This window comes from Heterocephalus glaber, unplaced genomic scaffold, assembly GCF_053883595.1.
Source record: "Heterocephalus glaber isolate CG9 unplaced genomic scaffold, H.glaber_assembly_v1.0 deba00001509, whole genome shotgun sequence".
Classification (NCBI taxonomy): domain Eukaryota; kingdom Metazoa; phylum Chordata; class Mammalia; order Rodentia; family Bathyergidae; genus Heterocephalus; species Heterocephalus glaber.
In genome coordinates, this window is record NW_028258325.1 from 9,694,119 (window position 1) to 9,714,846 (window position 20,728).

The 20,728-nt window shown below is 42.8% G+C and overlaps 1 long non-coding RNA gene across 7 annotated transcripts in view; it reads right to left on the minus strand.

Moving 5' to 3' along the window:
• LOC110349665 (uncharacterized) overlaps positions 1-20,728 on the minus strand; it is a 96,033-nt gene that overhangs the window by 40,965 nt on the left and 34,340 nt on the right. For 4 of the 7 annotated variants that reach the window (XR_015441278.1, XR_002395813.2, XR_002395810.2 and 1 more), the window contains 3 exons: positions 10,398-10,457; positions 7,590-7,677; positions 5,841-5,920 (listed from right to left, as the gene is read on the minus strand). This is a non-coding gene — a long non-coding RNA (uncharacterized LOC110349665). Of the gene's footprint in view, positions 1-5,840; positions 5,921-7,589; positions 7,678-10,397; positions 10,461-16,840; positions 16,926-20,728 lie in introns of all 7 variants that reach the window. The other 3 variants (XR_002395816.2, XR_002395812.2, XR_015441280.1) reach the window with 3 other exon arrangements.

Below are 20,728 nucleotides of genomic sequence, written 5' to 3' on the forward strand. Positions count from 1 at the left end.
AGAAGGAACTGAAAAGTAGAAAGCAGATTCGCAAATCCAGCCATCTGGCTCCAGAGTTGAATGATAAATCACTATGGTAATTGCTGGGCTGTCCTATTCTGGCTTAACAGGTCAAAGGGAAGGGGTCAGTCCTGGGGGCATTGCTATACACAGAACCTAGTGGGGAGAATGTTGGAAGGAGGAAGAGGGGAGGGTGGGGCAGATCACACAACCAGACCTGACCTGGGTAGGGAATGAGAACACCATTGCCTGCCTTAGCCCTTCTCCTCCTCTCCCACTCATGGACCTACTCTGGATCTTTATTTTCTCATTCAAATTCTAGCTCTGTCATTTATTAGCTGAGTAGCTTTGGGCAAGTTATTCAATCTTTCCCAATGAGGAAATGCATTTCTTCTAAGACTGCTGTAGGCTAAACTACAAATATGTATCCATAGATGTAGACCAATGCCTGGGATAAGAGCATCATAACTGCCTCCTTGTCTCTAGCCCAATCCTCAGAGCCCTCTATTCTGCTAAGGCCAGAGATATCTTTCTATGATGTGGACCTGTCCTTGCCACACTATGGCTTCAGACTTGGTGAAAGCCTTTGAGCTTGCTATGACATCCTTGGTCTTTCTTCTGGGGCACTAAGCCCTGCTCTGCTTCTATGCTCAAATCACATCAAAACACCCTGTGTTCCTTGAGACTGGCATTTACCTCCTTGGATTTGAGCCTTCACATTTTGAGCCTTCAAAAAGACCAAATTCAACACCTCTTGGAATCAGTCTCAGTTCCCCTCCTCTTTCCCTCCATGGCCAGTGTTCCAAGAGGGCACATTCCACAGAATACTCTATATCCTCCACTGTGCCACATCCAAGGGGAACCATGTGTCTGTGCCAGTAGATACATCATATACTCCCTGGTCCTTTTTTTTATAACTGTTCTGGCATCTCCTGCCACATGCTAGTGTTAGCAGGGATTTAAAGTAAAAGTCAGAAAACAGGATGTAAAGGAGGGAAGAAAAGAGGGGAACAGAAGAAAAGGAGTTCACAGGCTAGATCTGCAATGTCCCCCCCAGGCTTGGTCATCAGTCTGTGGTGTTATTGGGAATGGCAGAACCTTTAAAAGGTGGAGTATTGTGTGGGAGGGATTAGGTGATTGGGTGTCCTTGAACACAGTGATGGGAGTCTGGTCTTTTCCTCTCGTTTCAATTCTCAGCCATGAGGTGAGCAGTTTGTTCCACCATACATTCTCTACCATTGCAATCTGGCCTAAAAGAAATGAGTCTGCCTGACTATGGACTGAAACCCCTGAACCATGAACCACAATAACCGTTTTCACTTTATAATTTTATTATCTCTGGCATTTGTTTCAATAATGGAAAACTAAAATGACTCACACTAACCCGTCCACACAAATATCCACTCTGCTAAAAATAGGTTTTGCTCCCAGAAGTTGGTAAAACAGAATTTTCACCGGTTGTTTAGTCTAAACCCACTGACTTCCAGGCCAGATTGCAGGTGTACCGGCTGTGATTTAAGTTAAGTGGTAATTATTTGTGGAGCAGCCCTGGATCCTTTCTGAAAAGGCTTTGTCATCTTTGGCATCACTGCTTCTCAGGGGACTGAGATTCTAAAGTCTTCCAAATCCCCAGGCAGAAGCTTATTTCTCAGGAACTCAGCTGAATTCCAGTGGAGATACTGGCTGCAGAAGGGGGCTAGGGAGGGACACAGTACAAGAGTGGGATCAAAGTTCTGAAAGTCAGTGTTTAAGGTGAAGTCTTGGTTTGCCTCATTTGCAGAGCAAAGACACCTTTCCTCACCCTGTGCATCTGTTGAGCTCTAGCTACTTATTATTGTGCCCTTGGGTGTGACATGCAAAGAGCATTTCATGAGTGGATTGCTGGGCTAACTCCAAGGGTTCCTTCTTAGTATTCACCATTGTGCTACAGGAACCATTGTCCCACAGGGAAGAAACTGAGGCAATTTAAATCCCCTAATCATCAGCATTAAATAACTACTACTCACAAGTATGCCCACAATTTAGTTTCCAGAACCCACAGGTGTGACTTTTTTGGGGAAAGAAACTCTTTTTTATTGTGTTTTTGATGCACAGTAGTTACACTTGCTTGTAGCTACATATACATATACATGAACATGTATAATAGATACATTAGATTATTGCTGATGCCCTCTTGCACCCCTACCCTTTTCCCTGATCCCTTTCTCCATCTCTAAAACACTCTGCCTTTCTATTTCCTACCATTGCCCTCTAACGTACTAATGAATTTGGCTTTCTCATATAAGAGAAACCATGCAATATTAAACTTTCTGTGCCGGCCTTATTTCCTTTAGCATTATGGTCTTAAGTTCAATTCATTTCTTCCAAAGCAAGTCATTTAAAGACCTTGAGATGATAGCAGACTATCTTAGTGGCCCCAAATCAAATAGCAAGTGTCCCTAGAAGAGACACACGGAGGAGAATAGTAAAGGTAGAGCAGAGAAAGAAGTGGCCACAAGCCAAGGAGTGCCAGCAGCCTCTAGGGGCAGAAAGAGGCAAAGGACAAATTCTCACCTAGATTTCCAGCCCTGCTCACACCTTGATCTCAGACTTCTGACATCCAGAAATGTAAGAAAGAATTTCTGTTGTTTTAAACAATCTACCATAGGTAATTTATTATGGAACCTTCCAAAAGCTAAGACAGTGCTAAAATCAGGATTCAATCCCAAGTCTGCTTTATTTTTCTCTGTGATTTGGGACATGTTATTTATATATACCAGAGGCTTCAATTCCTAAACTGTAAGAGGAGGGGTCACAGCAAGGATTAAATGAGATACTGTGCTCATGTTGAATACCTGACATGCTGTCTAAGACAGAGCCCTGGGCATAGCTTACTGGGAGTATATGTAGCTAGAAGGGACAAAAGAAATGAGTTCAGAACCCCTGATGACCTAGTCTGACATTTCTACCTCTTTGAGCCTGGCGATTTTCATTAGTAAGGTAGGGATCATACCACCCAAAATTTCCATAGATATGAAAAACGAGATCCAATTAAAATTCAGTAAAATAAAGACTATCATGGCTGGTTTTTCATTCTTCTTCTCAGTTGCTCATAAATAGATACACAAGCCCAGCTTCTTGGCCTGGAGAAAGCTAGATAGGTATAAGGCGAGATTTGCCTTAAATGCTCAGTGAAAATTCCAGGCTTTCAAACTTCACCTGATGCTCACAATGAGCCCACATGGGGCTGGTCACTGGGGAGGCAGAGTTGAATACTGATAAGTAGAACTCATTTTACCAACTTAAAATTCTCTCAGAATTCATGATTTGAAGACTCTGAACTGAACTTGAACCCTCTGGCATTCGAATTGGCTTATACAGTTTTGACTGCAAGGAAAGAGAATTTTAAAAAGTCATTAAACAAGGTGAAGAGCCCTATTGGACATGAATTGGCTCTTAAAGAATATTACAGTGATATAAAGCTCAAATGGGTCAGAAATTTATGAAAGTCATTTCCCTTAAATAAAACATGATTTGAAATATTCAAAGGGGAATGCTTTGCCAAATGTACTTGGTGTTTTAAAATATCTGAATAACTGTAAGCATTTTTGCTCACTCCAAAGACATTGTGCCAGATTACAGGACAACTATATCAGGACAAGGACCTCAGGACATGTGGCAAGAGCCACCTGCAGGGCCCTTCCGCCCTGAGGGCAGAGTCATGCTGACTGGCTCTTGTCTGTCCAACCATGAAGGCCACTTAAAATCTGAGTATTGGACATGAATATCACGAGCCCCAGGGAGCACTTGCTTGACTGTATTGGGCTTGCCTCCTCTTTTAACAGAATGTGATCTTCTTAAAGCCAAAGAGTAGACCTTTTTCACTGTCACATTACCTAATACCTAGCACCAAGAGGCAGATAATGAGTCAGGGTAAGTAACCAAGAGTACTGGAAGAAATGAAAAAAAGAAGGAAGGAAGGAAGGAAGGAAGGAAGGAGAAAAGAGAAGTGTATGGGTAGAAAATAGGTAGATGAATGAATATATGGATGAATATATCAGTGTGTAATGTATGGATGGGTAGAGGGGTAAAGTGGGTAAGTAGATGAGAGCTTAACAGGTGGATAGATCAATTAATATGCAGAAGGGTGCTAGGATGGGTAGGTCAATGTATAAAAAAAGTATAAATGCAAGTATGTAGCATAGATAACAATGAATGGAAATAAGGAAGAGACGGGTAATAGATGGGTGGGTGGACAGCAGGATGGTAGATGCAAGGCTGGATAAATGGAGATAGGACCTAGCTAAAACTTATGATTTGAAGGAACTACCTCGTAATTCTAGATTTGATTCTAGTCTCAGATTTCTATTTCCTTTCCAAAACATCACATTTATCCTTTAAAACAGGGATCCCTTAATGCCGCAATCCCCAAACAATACACTATACCTTCATGATACTTTCTGGTTAACAAAGAAGTAAAACATGGAAATGAACAAAGAGACTGGGGGTCAGAGAATCTGTGCCCCAGTCCAGAGCCTGACACCTCTACTTCATGTGACCATGGGTAAGTCACTTCGGCAATCTGAGTCCTATGTCATTATTTCTAAAATAAAGATTAATCCAGTATTGTTAGCTGCCTATCAAGCAAGCATTGTCCCTTTTCCTTGCTAATAGCATTTTAATCTGGTATCAGAAGCAATTTGTCCATTCTCAGAGTATCAATCACGACTCGTCTATGTCATAGAATCTCATTCAATTTGCCAGCAACCCAGTTCTGGCCAATGAGAAAAAAGGAGACAGTCAGGATTTCTTGGAATAAAGAGAAATAGCTGACTGAGGAGTAAGCTCTTGGACTGTACCCTTACTCCCTTGCTTTGGGTTCTGTAGTGTGGAGCCTTATGCTTCAAGCTGCAGTATCAGCTATTTTGTAATCAGGAAGACAGATACCTGAGATTTCATGAGGCTGACTGCTCTCTTGACATTGCTGGGGCTGATAAACTCAGAAACCACGATCATTATCTTCTTGTTATGTGAGACCCATAAAGATTGGCTATCACCTACAGAATCTTCCACAGGCCAGATCCTGCTCTGCATAAATTGAACCATGTGAGCGTCACTACTACAGGTATTGTTATATACATTTCACAGATAGACAATAAAACACAAAGTCTAAGAAACTCTCCTCAGGTGGCAGCCAGGGATAGAGACAGAATTTGAAAGCTATCAATGGCCATCCATGTACTCATCACATCATAGCCCTTTCTCTTGTTCGCTGAGTGTTTAATTTTGGGTGCACTCTAAATCCTACCAACTTATACAAAACATAGCTTTCTGTCTTGTATGGTCATGGTGAACACATGTTGATACAAATATACATATCATCTTCCAAGCAATCCTAAGACATAGCTACTGTTATTCTCAAATATGTATGCCAGGAGAAAGAGGATTGCAAGAGAAAGAGGAATGAGTCATTTGCCAGAGCCCACAGAACAGGCAAGTGACAGAGCTGAGCTGGAAGAAGCTCTGGGTTGCCCGGCTCTGAAGCTGTCCCCTTTACCTCGATGTGCCTTGCCTTCCTGTGAGATGCTCATTTCTGTGCATGGTCATTAGGGAGACCCAAAGGAATCCTCAGTGATGCTAATAAAAACTGACTCCTAGGCTGAAAATAGTCCAGCAGGCCAGAGAAAGGATTGAGGAGCAGACAGAGAGTTCACTGGCCTCAGATTCCCTTAAGGGCTACTCGGTTCTGTTGGACCCCTGAAAGGCCACCTCTTCCCCCAGCCTGGTGATTTGGAAAGACTTGGTCTCCCTCAGGGCATTAGCACTTCTGGTCTCAGAATCCTCCCTCTCTCCCACCTCACCTTGAATCTTTCCAGTTGAGCTGCTGGGAAAGCACCACCAGTACCGGTGAGAGGGGTCCTCACCATGTCCTGAGCTTATCCTGTGCATAAAGAAGGGGGTGGGAGGCAGTCAGAGGGAGAAGAAGACAATGGAGAGCCAAACAGTAGAGAATGGCCAAGAATCAGGCCTATGGCCTGGAAACACCAGAAAGCAGCTGACACAACACCTTGAATTACAGACAGCAGCAATGAGTCTCAGAGATATCCATTAATCATTACAACCATCGTGCTCACAGCAGGCACTAGGATGATGGAACTCACTGCATCCTTACAAAAATTCAAGCAACTGACTTTCCCAAAGAGAAAACAAATGTTTAGAAAGAATAGGTGACTTATCCAAGGTCACAGAGCAAGTAAGCTATATAGGCAGGACTTCTGGCCCCCAGACCACTGCTCTTTCCACAGTTACCTGCTTGCCGGAGCCATTAAGGACAGACAACATGCAAAACAGGAATCAAGGAGTGAGGAGAGGAGAGGCCAAAGAATACTTAAAATGGAGAAGGAACCCAGGGGTGGGCTTAGAGGACCAAGCAGCCCCTGAAAAATGCACGCAGAGACATGTGCATGGCTGGAGAGGGGAGCAAAGGTCCAATGCTTTATGGCCTTGACCTAGAGAAGCTCTAATAAGCTCAGTAAATACCACTGGTTTAGTGAGATTAGGGGAGCAGCAAGAGTCTTTTCTTCACAGTTCTTAAAAAGTCTTTGGATATTAACTGAGAAAAAATGGAAAAAGTGGAAAAAGGAATTGCACACAGAAATGTGAATGTCACGAAGTTCAGAAGACATTGGTGTGTGTTAGCTGTGAGTGGACGAGACAGCTGGAGAGAGCACGGTTTGGCTCTGGTTACACAACTTTGGTGCTTTTATTATATGATGCTGGGAAAAACCAGACAAAGAGCTCCCTTCCCACCAAAACTCAGAGCTAACCAAAGCATGCTGCCAGCTCTTCTTCCAAAGCAGGCTTAGCATAGAAAGAGGGGGTCAGTTGGACAGTTTGGGGTACTGCCCATCTACTCCATGAAGGTGAAGTTAATAAGTCACATCTAGCTCTGAATTTCTTTTTCTATTTGTAAAATAGGGGTAGTAACCACATTCACTGCTTTTCTTTCCTCTACACTTTAGCCACGATGAAGTCTTCAAGCTTCTCCTCCCATTTCAGCACAAGACTTCAGGGCACACTTTTCCCTCAGCCGAGGACAGTTCCCATCCCTTCCCCTGTCGTATGGTCTCCTAGTCACATGCTCCAGGCTTCCTAGAGCTGTCAGTGGTACAGTCAGCCCTGGACTCTGTGATTGAGAAAGTAATATGAAGAATTTCACATCCCACACTGAGGAACAGACTTGAGTTTGGAAGCTCAGAGCAAATATGCTTGCTCCCATAGCACGCTTGGCCTTGGTGTCCAGGAAAACGCAGGCCTGCTGGTTGCCCAGAAAGGGCATTTTTTTAGAATTATTCTTCTGCATAGAAGAACTTCTTCCTTCAAGATACATCTCAAAATATCATTTCTAACATGAAGCCTTCCTAAGTATTTCAGTCAAAACCAATCTCTTTTCTCAAAACCAGTCTCTCCCAACCTCCTAGAAGGTGGCTCATTTTAGGAGGCTTACCTTACCCCATATGAAAGCCCACATTCTTATCCCCAGGAGAGTGGGTTTCTTGAACCCATAGACCCCAACTGCAGGGCATGTTCTCTCTTTATTCCTAACATACCTGAAATGGAACTTGACACAATCCTCCAGCAGAGCTTGTTTTTACTTTCTATCAGCAGGCAGAGGAGAGACAATACATGTGTCCTGGGCTGTGAAAAACAGTAAATGCTTAGGAATCCTGGTTTGGTGTCTTGGATCTGCCACTCCCAACTCGTTAACCTCTGTCTGTTCTCTTAACATCCTTGAGCTTCATTTTCTCAATTCTCAACTGAGTCAATAATCCCTAATTTGTAGGAATGGGGTAGAAGTATTATTGGAAAAATAGCCACTCAGCCAAGGACTCACCAGAGAGTAAGAACTCAATAGAAACTACGTTCTCGCTTCTTTTGTTATGTGAAAGTAAGGAAAGATAAGTAAATGAGCCCATGTGGGAAAATAAAAATATTAAAATTTACTGTTAAGTGAAATTTAAAATTGAACCACATAAGGATTATATTTTAGGCTTGGTTTCCCCATCTACAGGCCCAGTGTTAGTTTGACTAGGGAAACTGGCCCTTGGACAGGCCAAGGAGGAAAAGGTGGTTTCTACTGCAATGCATGAAACCATCATTCCCAGAAGCAAAGCCACAACTCCTTTGAGTCTTCTGATTCAAAGCAAATCTTCTAAAATCCTACCCAAACAAATGACACACCGAGATTTTTCTGATCCTTAAGGAAGACAAAACCTGGGACTATGACATCCTGCTCCAAATTCCACTTCTGTTTCCTCCCTGAGCTAGCAGACAGAGCAAGGAAGATGAACATGAACAAGAAAGTACAGTGGTTGCAGATAAACAGAGTACCACCAGCATTGCCGGAGGCCAGGCCTGGTCATGTGCTCCAGGGCGTGCGTTCTGTTTGCTCTGTGCTTCCTGCCTTTCTACCCCATGTCCCTTTGGTCTCTGATCTTTTTGCCTTCACTGAGTCTAGGAGAATTAGTCGCGTTGTAAAAGAGAAACATAAGTCAGCTGGAAGGCCATTAAGTGACCCTACACTTGCTCAGTCAACTTTGTATGAATTTGAGAGTAAGGGTGAGTTCTTGCTGCCCTAAAGCCTGAATGGGCATTGTATGAAGTGCCCAGCCCATTGTCAGATAAGTGGATAGCCTTGACTGTTTGGTTTTGGAACACTCCTTGGCTGTGGGATGTGTGACCGGTCACCATGATTGTTTTGTACTCAACACTCAATTCCAGCTTTATCCTCTTTGGGAATCTTTCCCTGGGAGGGATATTACCCTGAAGGGGCTCCAGCAGCAAAAGCCATTTGTAAACCTTGGACAATCCAGGCACTGGATTTCAGAGGCCCTCACCCATGTGGCTGAAACACAAAGTGTCTACATTCCGCCTTAGCAAGAATTGTTTCATTTATCAAAATGTAAAAGCTCATAACAATAATTCTGAATCTGTTTTCATATAAATTACTGATTTCTTGTGCTTAAGTTCATTTCATATATATGTAATATATAAAGTAAATATGAGAATATATATGAACACACGTTAGGTATGTATATATGTGTATTGAATTGCAGTAGACTGGCGGACATGATGTCAAATTTTATAAATTTAGCCAGGAATTTAGCTCAGTGCCACAGTGCCTGCCTCACAAGCACAAGGTCTTGAGTTTGACCCCTGGTACCAAAAAAAAAATCATAAATTTATTGTTAGATTCTTTTGTTGTTTGTTTGCTTGAACTTGAGATTGAACCCAGGACCTTCTCACTAAGCTATATCCCAAATCCCTTTTTATGTTTTTAATTTCAGGCAAGATCTCACTAAATCACTAATTTGCTCAGGCTGGGTTTGAACTTGAGATCCTCCTGTCTCAATCGTTTTTCCCTTAGAAGCTGCGCCATTTCCAGAATCAGACATTCATATTTAAGCCCACAAAAATGTGTACACCTAAGGCCCTCTGTTTTGGGTCTCTAAAGGATAAAGACACGGCCACAGCCCCTTGCAACTTGGCTAGAGACAAGTGGGTGTTCATGGAGGTGTCCCCGGTAGACCATGACTCTCAAGACAGGCTCCCTGTTATTGCTACAACACATCCCCATCATGGTCCCTCTTGTTCCAGGAGCCTCCTCATATCATGGGACACAGGACAATTTGGCATTCCTATTACATTCTCTGTCACAAATCCTTTTTCAGTTTCCCCAGGTGGGAAGCTACAGAAACAAAGCAATACAAATTTTGCTATACTCATCTTCTTTTTTCCTTCAACAAAAATTTCATCAACCCAAATGCCACTGCATGGTAGACTTAAGATGCTCCTTTAAATAGGGCTAGAATGTGAAGTCTGGTGCAGAACTTCAACTTGGAATGTTATTTTCTGGAGCTCTCAGCCATGAAATTTTGCTCTGGGCAGATTTCAGCATGCTAAATCTGGACAGAAAGATGAATGTTTCATGCATTTACTTTACCTTAAAACCAGAAACTTTAAAAACTAATATTGTTTTGCAAATGAAAACTGAGAAAAGACAGTTCACTCACAAGATTCTTATTTTAAAATGGATCGAATAGAACAGTCTAGAGCAGTGATGGTGAACCTTTTAGAGCTTTCAATGATAACAAACACAGGTTACGGCACCCATGCCATTGGTTCACCACCACAGGCCTAGAATGTTTCATTTAGCCTTCTTTTTCACGAGAGATTTTCTCATGTAACCTTTCTGAATCCCATCTCTGTTACCTGTAAAATGAGTAAAATGGGATTTACCTTTCTCATGATTGCACCATGTTAGAAAGGATGTTACAAGACTGGAAAGAGTTGGATGTATCAAGACAATCACTTAGCACCGTGCTTAATACTTACTAGATTTTCAACATGACACTTACTTCAACATTTCCGCTACATTCTCTCTTAGAGATGATTTCTAGGTTTTCTCAGGTGGGAAGCTGCTAAAACAAAGCAGAATCAGATATTAGAACTAGTGAGAGAAAAACTTTGAATTCAGTTTCTGTCACTCTATAATTATACAAAGTTCCCTCAAGAGTTAATCAAGAAAAGCAGGACTGAAAAGGAAAGACACTCTGTGTTATAACTGCTGGTTGTATCACTTCTGGGGGAATTTTCTCTTGTAGAAAATTAGACTGAAACATGCACTGGAGAAATAAGTTGGAGGAGCAGCTTTGGCACCACCAGCATTCCCATCCATTCTGCAGGATTCGTTCCAACCATCCCCACTGCAGGGCAGCCTGTGAACTCCTCTACCCTTTCTATTTCCATCTTTCCATCATATTCTCAAGCCTTACCACAGCCCTGCTGTTACCCTCCTTGATTTCAGTACTTCCTCCTCCCCTTTCCTCATTTCTGCCTCATAACAATGCTGGGTTTCTCTGCTGCAAACATTCCACTGAGGCCTGCTGTGGTCGCCTGATGTGCCACTCAGATGCCCCTTCAGTGACCATGTGCTTGTCCAAGCCTGGTCCTGCTGAAGGCAAAAGCTCGCAGCTCTCTGTCCATTAAGGGAGTCTTTTAGCTGCAGCGATGCTTAAGTGTCTTCCAAGGTCATTCTCTTTTTCACAAGACTCATCTCCAAAAATGGATTAAATTGAAATGACAAAAAATCTCAGCCATTTTGTCCCAACTCGGGGCAACACTGAAGATCCAGAATGCCTATGAGGTTAGCTAAGTCAGCCAAGTTTGTATCACAGCTCAACTTCTCCTCTGATCCAATCCCTGTCATTTTTCTCTCTTCCATCATTCTTCATCCCAAGGAAGCTCTAATAGACACTGCCCGTTAAATTGGTTTTCAGAGTTGGCTGCCAGGTATTCAAACTGCAATGCTTAATCAGGCGGAAGGAAGAGAAGGAGAGAGGAAGGGAGGCAGGGAGGAAATGGGAAAAAGAGAGAAAGGAGGGAAGACAGGAAATGAGAGAAAGCAGGATTATCTTAAACAAGTGAGTTAAATTGCTTGGTCCATACCCTACTGGACAAACATCACGCATAATTGTTCCTTCACCTACGAATGGCTACCCTGTTTGCCCAGCCCTATGGCCCCTCATTTCTGTCCCTCTGAGCCCTAAGTACTATCACTGCTTTGTGTCACACTTCTGAGTTTGGCACACATTTTTTCATGTTGATGTGACTCACTGCCGGGGGTCAATGCTAACAACAGGCAATTATAGATAGAAACAGCTGTCATGCCACTTCCTCTGTTTCAACATATGCATCCTCTGGCTCCAAGGGCCTATGGATTCTGATTTTTAGGAGTGTCCTGTTGATGATCAGGTAGACAACATTGGTGCAGTGCCCCCCCCCGCCATCTCCAAAGATACTTTCTATTTTAGTTCTGTTTCTTAGAATGTGACTTGGGATACTAAGACCCCTACCATTCATTCTCTCTTGTGTTTCTACTCAATTTAAATGTGACCCTGAACCCTTCAAAAGAACCCACCCAATAAATAGTCACGTCTTTGAGTTCTAAACCAGGAGGGAAAACAAAATGAAGGGGCCAGGCAGATTGTGACCAAATGTGATCACTTAACAGTGGATAGGAGAGAATCAGGCTCACATCCACTGCAATTGCTCCTTCTGATCCTGAACCCCAGAGCTGGTCAGAATTATCCACCAGCCACAGCGCCTGTGAGCCAAGACAAACCTAAGTCTGCAGGAGCTGAGTGGAATATAAGTATCCCCCAGATAGTCTTCAATAAGAAGAGATTCATCTAAGGCCCTTTTTCCATCTAAATTCTCTAATGAGTTTAGTTAGTCCACTGCTCCAGAGAGGAGGACTAGAGTCATATATTAAGGACACGTCTCTACATAGACTAAAACACCAAGAGCTGCTAACACTGGCTCAAGTAGCCTTTCTCAATGCATCCCATGTGTCAAGCATTTTTCTAAACTCATTGCATATTTAACCCATTTAATCCTTGTATTTCTAGCCTCCATTCCCACAGATGAGAAACCTAAAGCACAGGGAGATTCCAAAATTTGCCTGGGGTCACCCTGGTAGTAAGGACTTGAACTCAAGGAGTCAGATTCCAGAACTGAGGCTCTCAACCACGAAACTATGGAGGGATCACAATCTACATGATGCCAGCTGGTTCCACCACCATGAACGGTTGCCCCTCTGCCACCCTCCCTGCCTTGGAGCCAGTCAATTATGGACTGAAACCTCTACAAAATTTTCTTTTGTCTTTTCAGTAAGCTTACAAGACAAGTAGAGCATTTTTTCTCCATTTGACAAGTAAAGAAGCCAAGGCCTGGCCCAGGAGCTGAGCCTTTTGGGCCAACATACCACCACCCCAAGCTGAGGAGCAGAGGCTTGGTGCGCCACAACCTCAACCCCCAGTTGAAATGAGAAGACACATAAATAAGAATTAAAATCAGACTTCCAGATCACCTAAAGCAACCCCAAAGGGAAATGAGATGGAACAATCTGATACTCAAACACCTGGACTCCCTGAACTGGCAACGAAAGAGGATCTGGAATAAATGAAATCAGAAATAATTTCTCAGCTAACAGAGATTGTGCCCATAGATTGTGCCCATAGTTCAAGACATGATTAATATATCTAGAGTAGATACAGATAAAAAAATACATGAGCTGAGGAACATGATGGAATCCCAACATAGGAAACAAATGGAATCCCTAAAACAGATGCCAACAGATTTCCAGGAGATTAAAAACTCCATTGAAAGTTTATGCAGCAGAATCATCCAATGTGAGGACAGAATTTCAGATATAGAAGATAAGATTGCAATTAGTGACCAGGAAAAGAAAAAATTATTTAAAATAGTAAGGGACCATGAGAAATCAATCCAGCAGCTGCTAGACGATGCAAAAAAGATTAACATAAGACTGAACGGAGTCAATGAAGAAACAGGAGAGAATGCAGATGACATAAAAACACTCTTCACAGAAGTGATGGCAGAACACTTCCCAAGCAGGGGAAAGATACAGATAACAGAGGCATATAGGACTCCAACTAGTACTAAGTCTGCAAAGTATGAGATCAGAAGAACAGGACTCCAGCTAGCCTTGATTAAAAAAAATCTACACATAGGCATATAATAGTTAAGATTCCAGAAAGCCAACAGAAGAACAAAATTCTACAAGCAGTGAGAGAAAAGAAACAAAGCACAGACAAAGGAAAGCCCATCAGAATCACAGCAGACTTCTCAACACAAACCCTCAAGGCAAGAAGAGTATGGAGTGACAGTGACATATTTCAAGCCCTAAAGGAAAACAGCCTCCATCCCAGATTGATGTACCCTGCAAAACTATCTTTCAAAATTGATGGAAAAATAAGATGTTTTCATGACAAAGAGCACCTTAGGAACTTCATGAATACCAAACTAGCACTCCAAAAAATTTTAGACTATATCCTAGGAAAAGACAATGAGGATCACAACCCCAGGATGCAGCAGAATGAATCCATCAGGCACAAGAAGAAATTAAATGCAAAGGGGGAGAATCCAACAAAAAGAAAACATCATGACAATAAGTCAATATGTATCAGTTATAACCATCAATGTTAATGGTCTCAACTCACAATCTACATGATGCCATACTGCAAGCCCCTCATTCTCCATTCCCTACAGTCTCACTCTCATAGACATGTCTGGGCACAAGCTCTAGCTCCCTCCAAATTATTCCCCATAAAGGGTTCCTTGGGGTTTCCTCACCTATGAGACCTGAAGGGATTTGTCTCTACATGGCCTTTACTTTTACTCCTCCATAACCCAAACACTATAGCCTTTGTTCCTGTGTTGCCAGAAACCAAGTGATGCAAGGGTTAAGCCAGTCAGAGATAAGGTTTGATTTGTTCTAATACGTTATTAGATAACTTGAAGTGAATGAAATGATGTAGAGAAAAATGGCTAAAATTGAGTCTGGTTTGTATCTGCAACCATCAATTATCTACCACCTAGTGGTGTGATTATGAGTGCCTGCTTTGTGCTCGGCACTGTTCTGAGCCCCACAGAGAAGGAGCTGAAAACAAAATAAATGAGCAAGCAAACAGAGCCTCCCTCCTCTTAGGGACCTTCCTGCCTAGTCAGGAAGCCCAGCTTTAATTCTATAATCACATGAGCATGTACAGCACTTTAGAGTAAGAACTTCAAAGTAAACAGAAGGTGCTATATGAACAAAGGGCAGGGGAAGCCATCTTGGCAGGGGCAAGGACACTTTCCTTGGAGAGCACTTAGCCACAGGTTGAAAGATGCTAACAAAACTCATAGGTGAATGTTTCTTGGAGCATATTACAGGTAGAGAGAAGGGGATACAGAAAGTCTGAGATAGGAACCACCAGAGAATGGACTGGCAGCGCTTGTGGCTAATGCCAAGCAGAGTTGGAACTAAATGAGGCTGGAGAAGTTTCAAGCCATGTGAGGGATGTGGGATTTATCCTAACAGCAAGGGCAAGCTTTGCTTCATGTGCCATTCATTCAACAGACACTTCAGCAAACCTACAAGGTATGAAGATCTGTGCTGAGTTCTGTGGATGTGACAAAGATGGTTGTGTTGGATTTCTGTTACTATAACAAATATCTGCTTTATTTTGGCTCATGGCTTCAGAGTGTACAGTCCAGGATTGATTGGCCCTGTTGGTTTGAAACTGTGGCAAAGCACTGTATTATGGCAAAAATGTGTGCTGGAGCAACATTAGTCAGCTCATGGCCCAGAAGCAAAAGGGAGGCAGCAGGAGGAGCTGGAGTCCCACTGTTTTCTTCAAGGACATATCACCAATGACCAGAAGACTTCCAAATAGACCTCACTGTCAGGAGCAATTCTACATGATTTGGGGAAAAAATCATTTCATAATTACATCATGATCAGGGCCTATCTTTCCTGGCTGCAACATGTCCAGATATAACTCCATTTCCACCTCCAGTCACACCTAAGACCTCAATGGTCCCACATGCTGCGATGCTCCAGGGCAAGACCACACCAGTGGGAGACATCCTGGGAGGAACCAGATATTCACCTGCATAGTTCCTCTTTGTTCTAGGATCATCCCTGCTCCCTCTGAGTCAGTTGCTGCTTCTGTTTCTGCCCACATTCTGAGTAAATGTGTGGCAAGCTGGCGTCTGGGGTCTTTGCCGCCCAGAGCGGCACTGACCAGGCCAAAGCTCAGCTTCTTCTCAGTCTCCTTTCTGTCTATATATTAATTAATTCGCCTTGTGCTGTCGTGGGTCACAGGAGACTAGGACTTACTGCAGAGGTTCTAGTAACATCCCCTTTCCCTGTTCCCTGCACCTCACATCTTAATGTTTCCATCACCTCCCAAAAGCACCAAGCTGGGAACCAAGCCTTTAATGCATGGATCGTTGGAGGATATTTAAGATCCAAACTATACCAACGGGTAACACAGAATCTGTCTCTTCCCCTCTCAATTTGTCAACTGGGAGACATAGACAGGATAAGGAATAATTCCAATTTAATGTGGTAAAACACCCTCGTCCCGAGTACTATGAGAAAATAACAGAATTTTAACCACATTCACTAAGGGAAACCATAGGGTTGAAATGAACCCATCATCAGGGCTATACCCAGCAAAGGGAAAGACATGGGCTGTATAACATGGCACATGTAGCTCAGGCACCTCATGATGATTGGGAAGCATGTGGCTGTGGAGAAACTATCAGGTAGGTAGGATAAGAAACAATAAAAAGAGCTGTCCATGCTATGACTGTATCTTATTGCCTTAGTCTGCTCAGGCTGTCATAACAAAATTCTGCAGGCTGGTCAGTTCTGGGAAGGGCTCTCTGTTTAGCTTGCAGGTAGCTACATTCTCAGTGTCTTCGAGTAGCAGAAAGAGTCAGCTTCTTAGATCTCTTAGAGGGACACCGGTCCTGTGCGATCAGGACCCCAGCCTCACGAACTCATTTAACCTAAACTTTCTCCTGAAGTCTCTGTCTCAAAGTACAGCCACATTGGAGGTTAAATCTTCAACCTGTGGATTTTAAGGAGATACAATGCAGACTGCATCACTTGTGGTCAGCAAAGAGCCTTCGAAAGATTTTAAGCAGGAAATTGATGTGTTCAAACTATGATTCTGAAAAGTCATGCCGCAGTGAGGGTGAAACTAGATTAGATCCTGGATGCAGACAAAACTTGTAGGAAAAACACTGCAGCACCATTTCTTCTAGTTTAAAAAGAATGATGAGGACACGAACACCAAGGAGAGAGACCAGGGGAGAAAATGTGGAGCAGTGGCCTTCACAAGAACAGTTCTTAGGCTTGGCGACTGGACAAACAGGTCACCGAGATGAACAGCTAGTGGAGAGCAGGTTCATGGGCAGAGATGGGTAGGCACTGAGTTCAGACCTGAGGGTGTTGACTTTGAAGCGAATGTAGACACGTAGACCATGAGCATCCTTCCCTCTACTGTACCTCAATATCATTGCTGGGCCTAAAGTGAATATAAGAAATATTCATCAGATATTTGGTTGGTTGATAGGTTAAGAAGTAGATCTGATGTTCATAATGGATTGGTAAAGTCTTATCTAATAGTGTACTTTTGCAGAGAATATTTCAGTCCTTAGACCTAATCCTGGTCCCTGGTTCAAGCAGCATTTGTGCTTCCCCTTCAAATATATACTCTCTGAATTTGAAGCTTTTTACTACATGCCATTGACACTAAATGCAGATTGACTTACTCCTTCAGCACGTTTGCTGGCTTAGTTCAGAGAAACAAAAGTATAGCTCCCCTGTTGTACCTACTTAACAGATAAAGAAACTGAGACTCTGAGAGTTTAAGTTGCATCCAGAAGGTCACAGAGAAAGGAGGGTGAAGGAGGAATTTAAATCTAGGAAAATCAATGAGCTGGAGTTTTTAATTTAGGGATCATCTGGCTTAGAGCTATGACAAAGACATAGAGTCATCCTGAGTTATTGCTGGACACTCAGTGGTGCATGAAGCCCATGAAATGTCCCAACTGGGAGGATGCTGGTAGATAAACAGATTTCCAACTTGTCATCTCAGTCTCTTCTTAGGCAGTGTGGTTCCTTCTGCCCCTTAACACCACTACTGTAGATTCTGAAATCTCACCAAAGATGTTTGTAATTAAATCCACTGATGAGGGTATGGCTATCAGCAAACCCACACATTCACAGCCATACAGACACACACACCAGACTGCTCCTTTAAGAAACCTTTCTCCCATTACAGGCTTCCTTTTAGCCCAGTTTCACCTCAGTATCAATACTGTAGAGAGATTTGAGTATGTAGAGTATACACTAATATGATTGGAGTCAGGCTCCACCACACAAATTATTGAACCTCCCTGGGCCTCAGTTTCCTCACCTATGAAGAGGAAGTAATGAAAACTACCTGACATGCTTAACAGAAATATTAAATGATATTCCATATATGTCATTGCCTAAACTAACACTTGGCACATATTTGTGTTGATGCCCTTTCATTTCTAGTCTCGTCACCCACAATTTTCATCCACCCACAAGTCTCACAAGGCAATAATAATTAAAGCAACTCAATAGCAACAAACACTGCCAGGCACCATGGCAAAGTAACCGAGAAAGCACTGCGAGCACTTTGCAAGCAGCGTTACATGTAACATTAAGTGCATCACAACAAACCAACCTTGTAAGTTCCATACCTCTTTTGGCCTTCCACCTACGATAGCAACTCCAATTTCTGGCCACCAACCAGGTTTTTGTCCCCAAGCTCTCCTATCACCTGAACTCCAAAGCCCAGGGAAAGAGGAACCATGTCTACCTGAGTAATCTTTATGGTCTCCAAGCTTATCAAAGGGCTGCTTCTGCCAGGAAGTAACTAATCCCTAATTCACAACTGCTGGCACCTCTCTATCTATCCCTACACCTGCTGACAGCTCCCTGTAAGCAGAGCATTTCTGTAAACCTCTTCTTTGGTGGAGGTTTACAGGCCCACATTTTGATGTCAGAAGGAAGGAGTAGCACTAAGCATCCAGATAGGGAGAGGATCTCAGGGGTCCTGCCTCACTCAGCCCTAGAAACAAGTACCTTAGTCAGTGCTGGCTGTCACAGCATGCTACCATGTGGCTTAAATGACCAAGAGTTATATTTTGAAGTTGTGGAGGTTGGAAGTTCAAGATCAGGGTATCGCTGTGGCCAGGGTCTTATAAGGGCTCTTCTCCTTGTTAAAGCTATGCATGACTGAGAGTGGAAAGAGAGGGAGCAAGCTTCCTTGTGAGCCTTCTCACAAATAACATCACTTCCAAATAACATCACACTGAAATTGGAGAAAAACAAGCATTGACTAGATGCCATTTTTTTACTTTGAAATGAAAATGTATAACTGATTAGAATTCAAGAATGGCAGGCAGATGGGCTCAAGTAAACTTAAGCACCAATAGTCTTTAGCTTACTTCATAATAGAATAATCTAGAAAGTGTTTTTTTTTTAATATTGATGCCCATACCTTGACCCAAAGCAACTGAATCAGAAGCTTTTGAGGTGGACCCCAGGCTCAGTGGTTTTAAAAACTTCCCCAGATGACTCACTCTACTGGTATATTAGGGGAGTTTAGCTCTCCTACAGGGTCCCACTGAAACTGTTGCACAAATGAGGAAGTCAGAACCGCAACGTGGGGGATGAAGTTGTCCTTGCCTAGAAGTAATAATTGCCACCATTTAAAATGAAACTTTATCTCCTCAAAGTGTAAGCAACCTCAGAAATCAATAAATGATAGAAGAAAAAAAAAAGAAAAAGGATAAATGTGAAAATTAGGAGAACTAAACAGACCCCTAGAAGAAGATGCACATTTTAAATGCAACTACTCCACTACTAAGTAGGTAGTATTCTCTTTCTAGGCAAACATAAATGTGGATTATATTCACATTTTAAAAATGATGTCACTGGATCTCCCTAATGACCTCTGGCTTAGACCATGATGGGGTCCAAAGCAGAACTACATCCTGCTTGTCTTGGAATCCCTGCTCCTGGGACAGTGCCTGAACTAATATTATGAATTGAATTGTTTACTGCAAAATGATATATTCAAGTCTTAACTTCTGGGATCTGTGAATTCCACCTTATTTGGAAATAGGGTTTGGAAATATAATCTATTAAATATGAGGTCATGGGGGTGTGTCCTTAAATATACTGGTATTCTTTAGAAAGACAGCAGAAGAGGCACAAAGACACACTGAAGTAATGTGTCAACATTTCAAGGATGGATGGACGCCACCAGAAGATAGAAAGAGGTGAGGAAAAACATCTTCACCAGAGCCTTCAGACAGAACGGAGCACTGCTAACACTTTCATATCAGATCCTAAACCTCTGGACTGTGAGATAATAAATTTCAATTGTTTTAAGGCACCCAGACTGTGGTAGCTGGTTATGCCAGCTCTAGCAAAAAGGCATGACCAGTGTCTGATCCACATTCTTAGTTCCATCTTTGACAGAGGGTATTTGACAAAATGCTGGGGTGCAAAGCCAGTTCCTCCTAATATTAGCTGTGCAGTGAGTGTGGACTCATTGAGATCTCAGTTTATTTTTCCTGTAAAATGGGGGGAGGGGATAGCACCTATCACATTGGGTTGTTATTGAATCAATATGTTGAAAGCACTCAGCACAGCACTTAGCCCACAGTAAGAGTTTAATAAAAGCAAGTTAGTGTTTGTCTGTGTTATCTCCACACTACACAATCTCTGCCTGAATATTTTTCTCTGTACCTGGTGGTATTTCTCTACTAGTTATCCAGGGCATCCTGAACCCCACAGAGTACGATTTCACATTTCAGAAGCTCATATTTCAACCCACTGTGAAGTAGAACTCTCCAAGTAATAGGCATTATTGGTGCCCACTCACTCCCCCGTGTCCCCTCAAGGTCATGTGCAGATGGCTAGGCATGCACTGGGGTGTTCTGTGCCACTTGGCCCTGGAGAATTTTCTGGCCAAAGAATACATCCTTCTCTCCCTGGGGAAGCTAGATGGGCTCCACGGCATCTTAGCTAGTCAGCTTTCCATCCCAGTAACAAAATACCTGAGAATAAGAAGTTCAAGGAAGAAAGGTTTATTTGGGCTCATGGTTTCAGAGGTCTTAGTCTGTGGTCACTGAGCTCCATTGCTTTGGGCGGAGAAAAGGAGAAAGAGCATAGTGGGGCAAAACCACTCACATCACGGCAGCCAGGAAGCAGAGAGAGAGGGAAAGAGCCAGAGAGAAAGACACTGTGGACAAGATAAACCCTTCCAAAGCATATGGCCAGTGA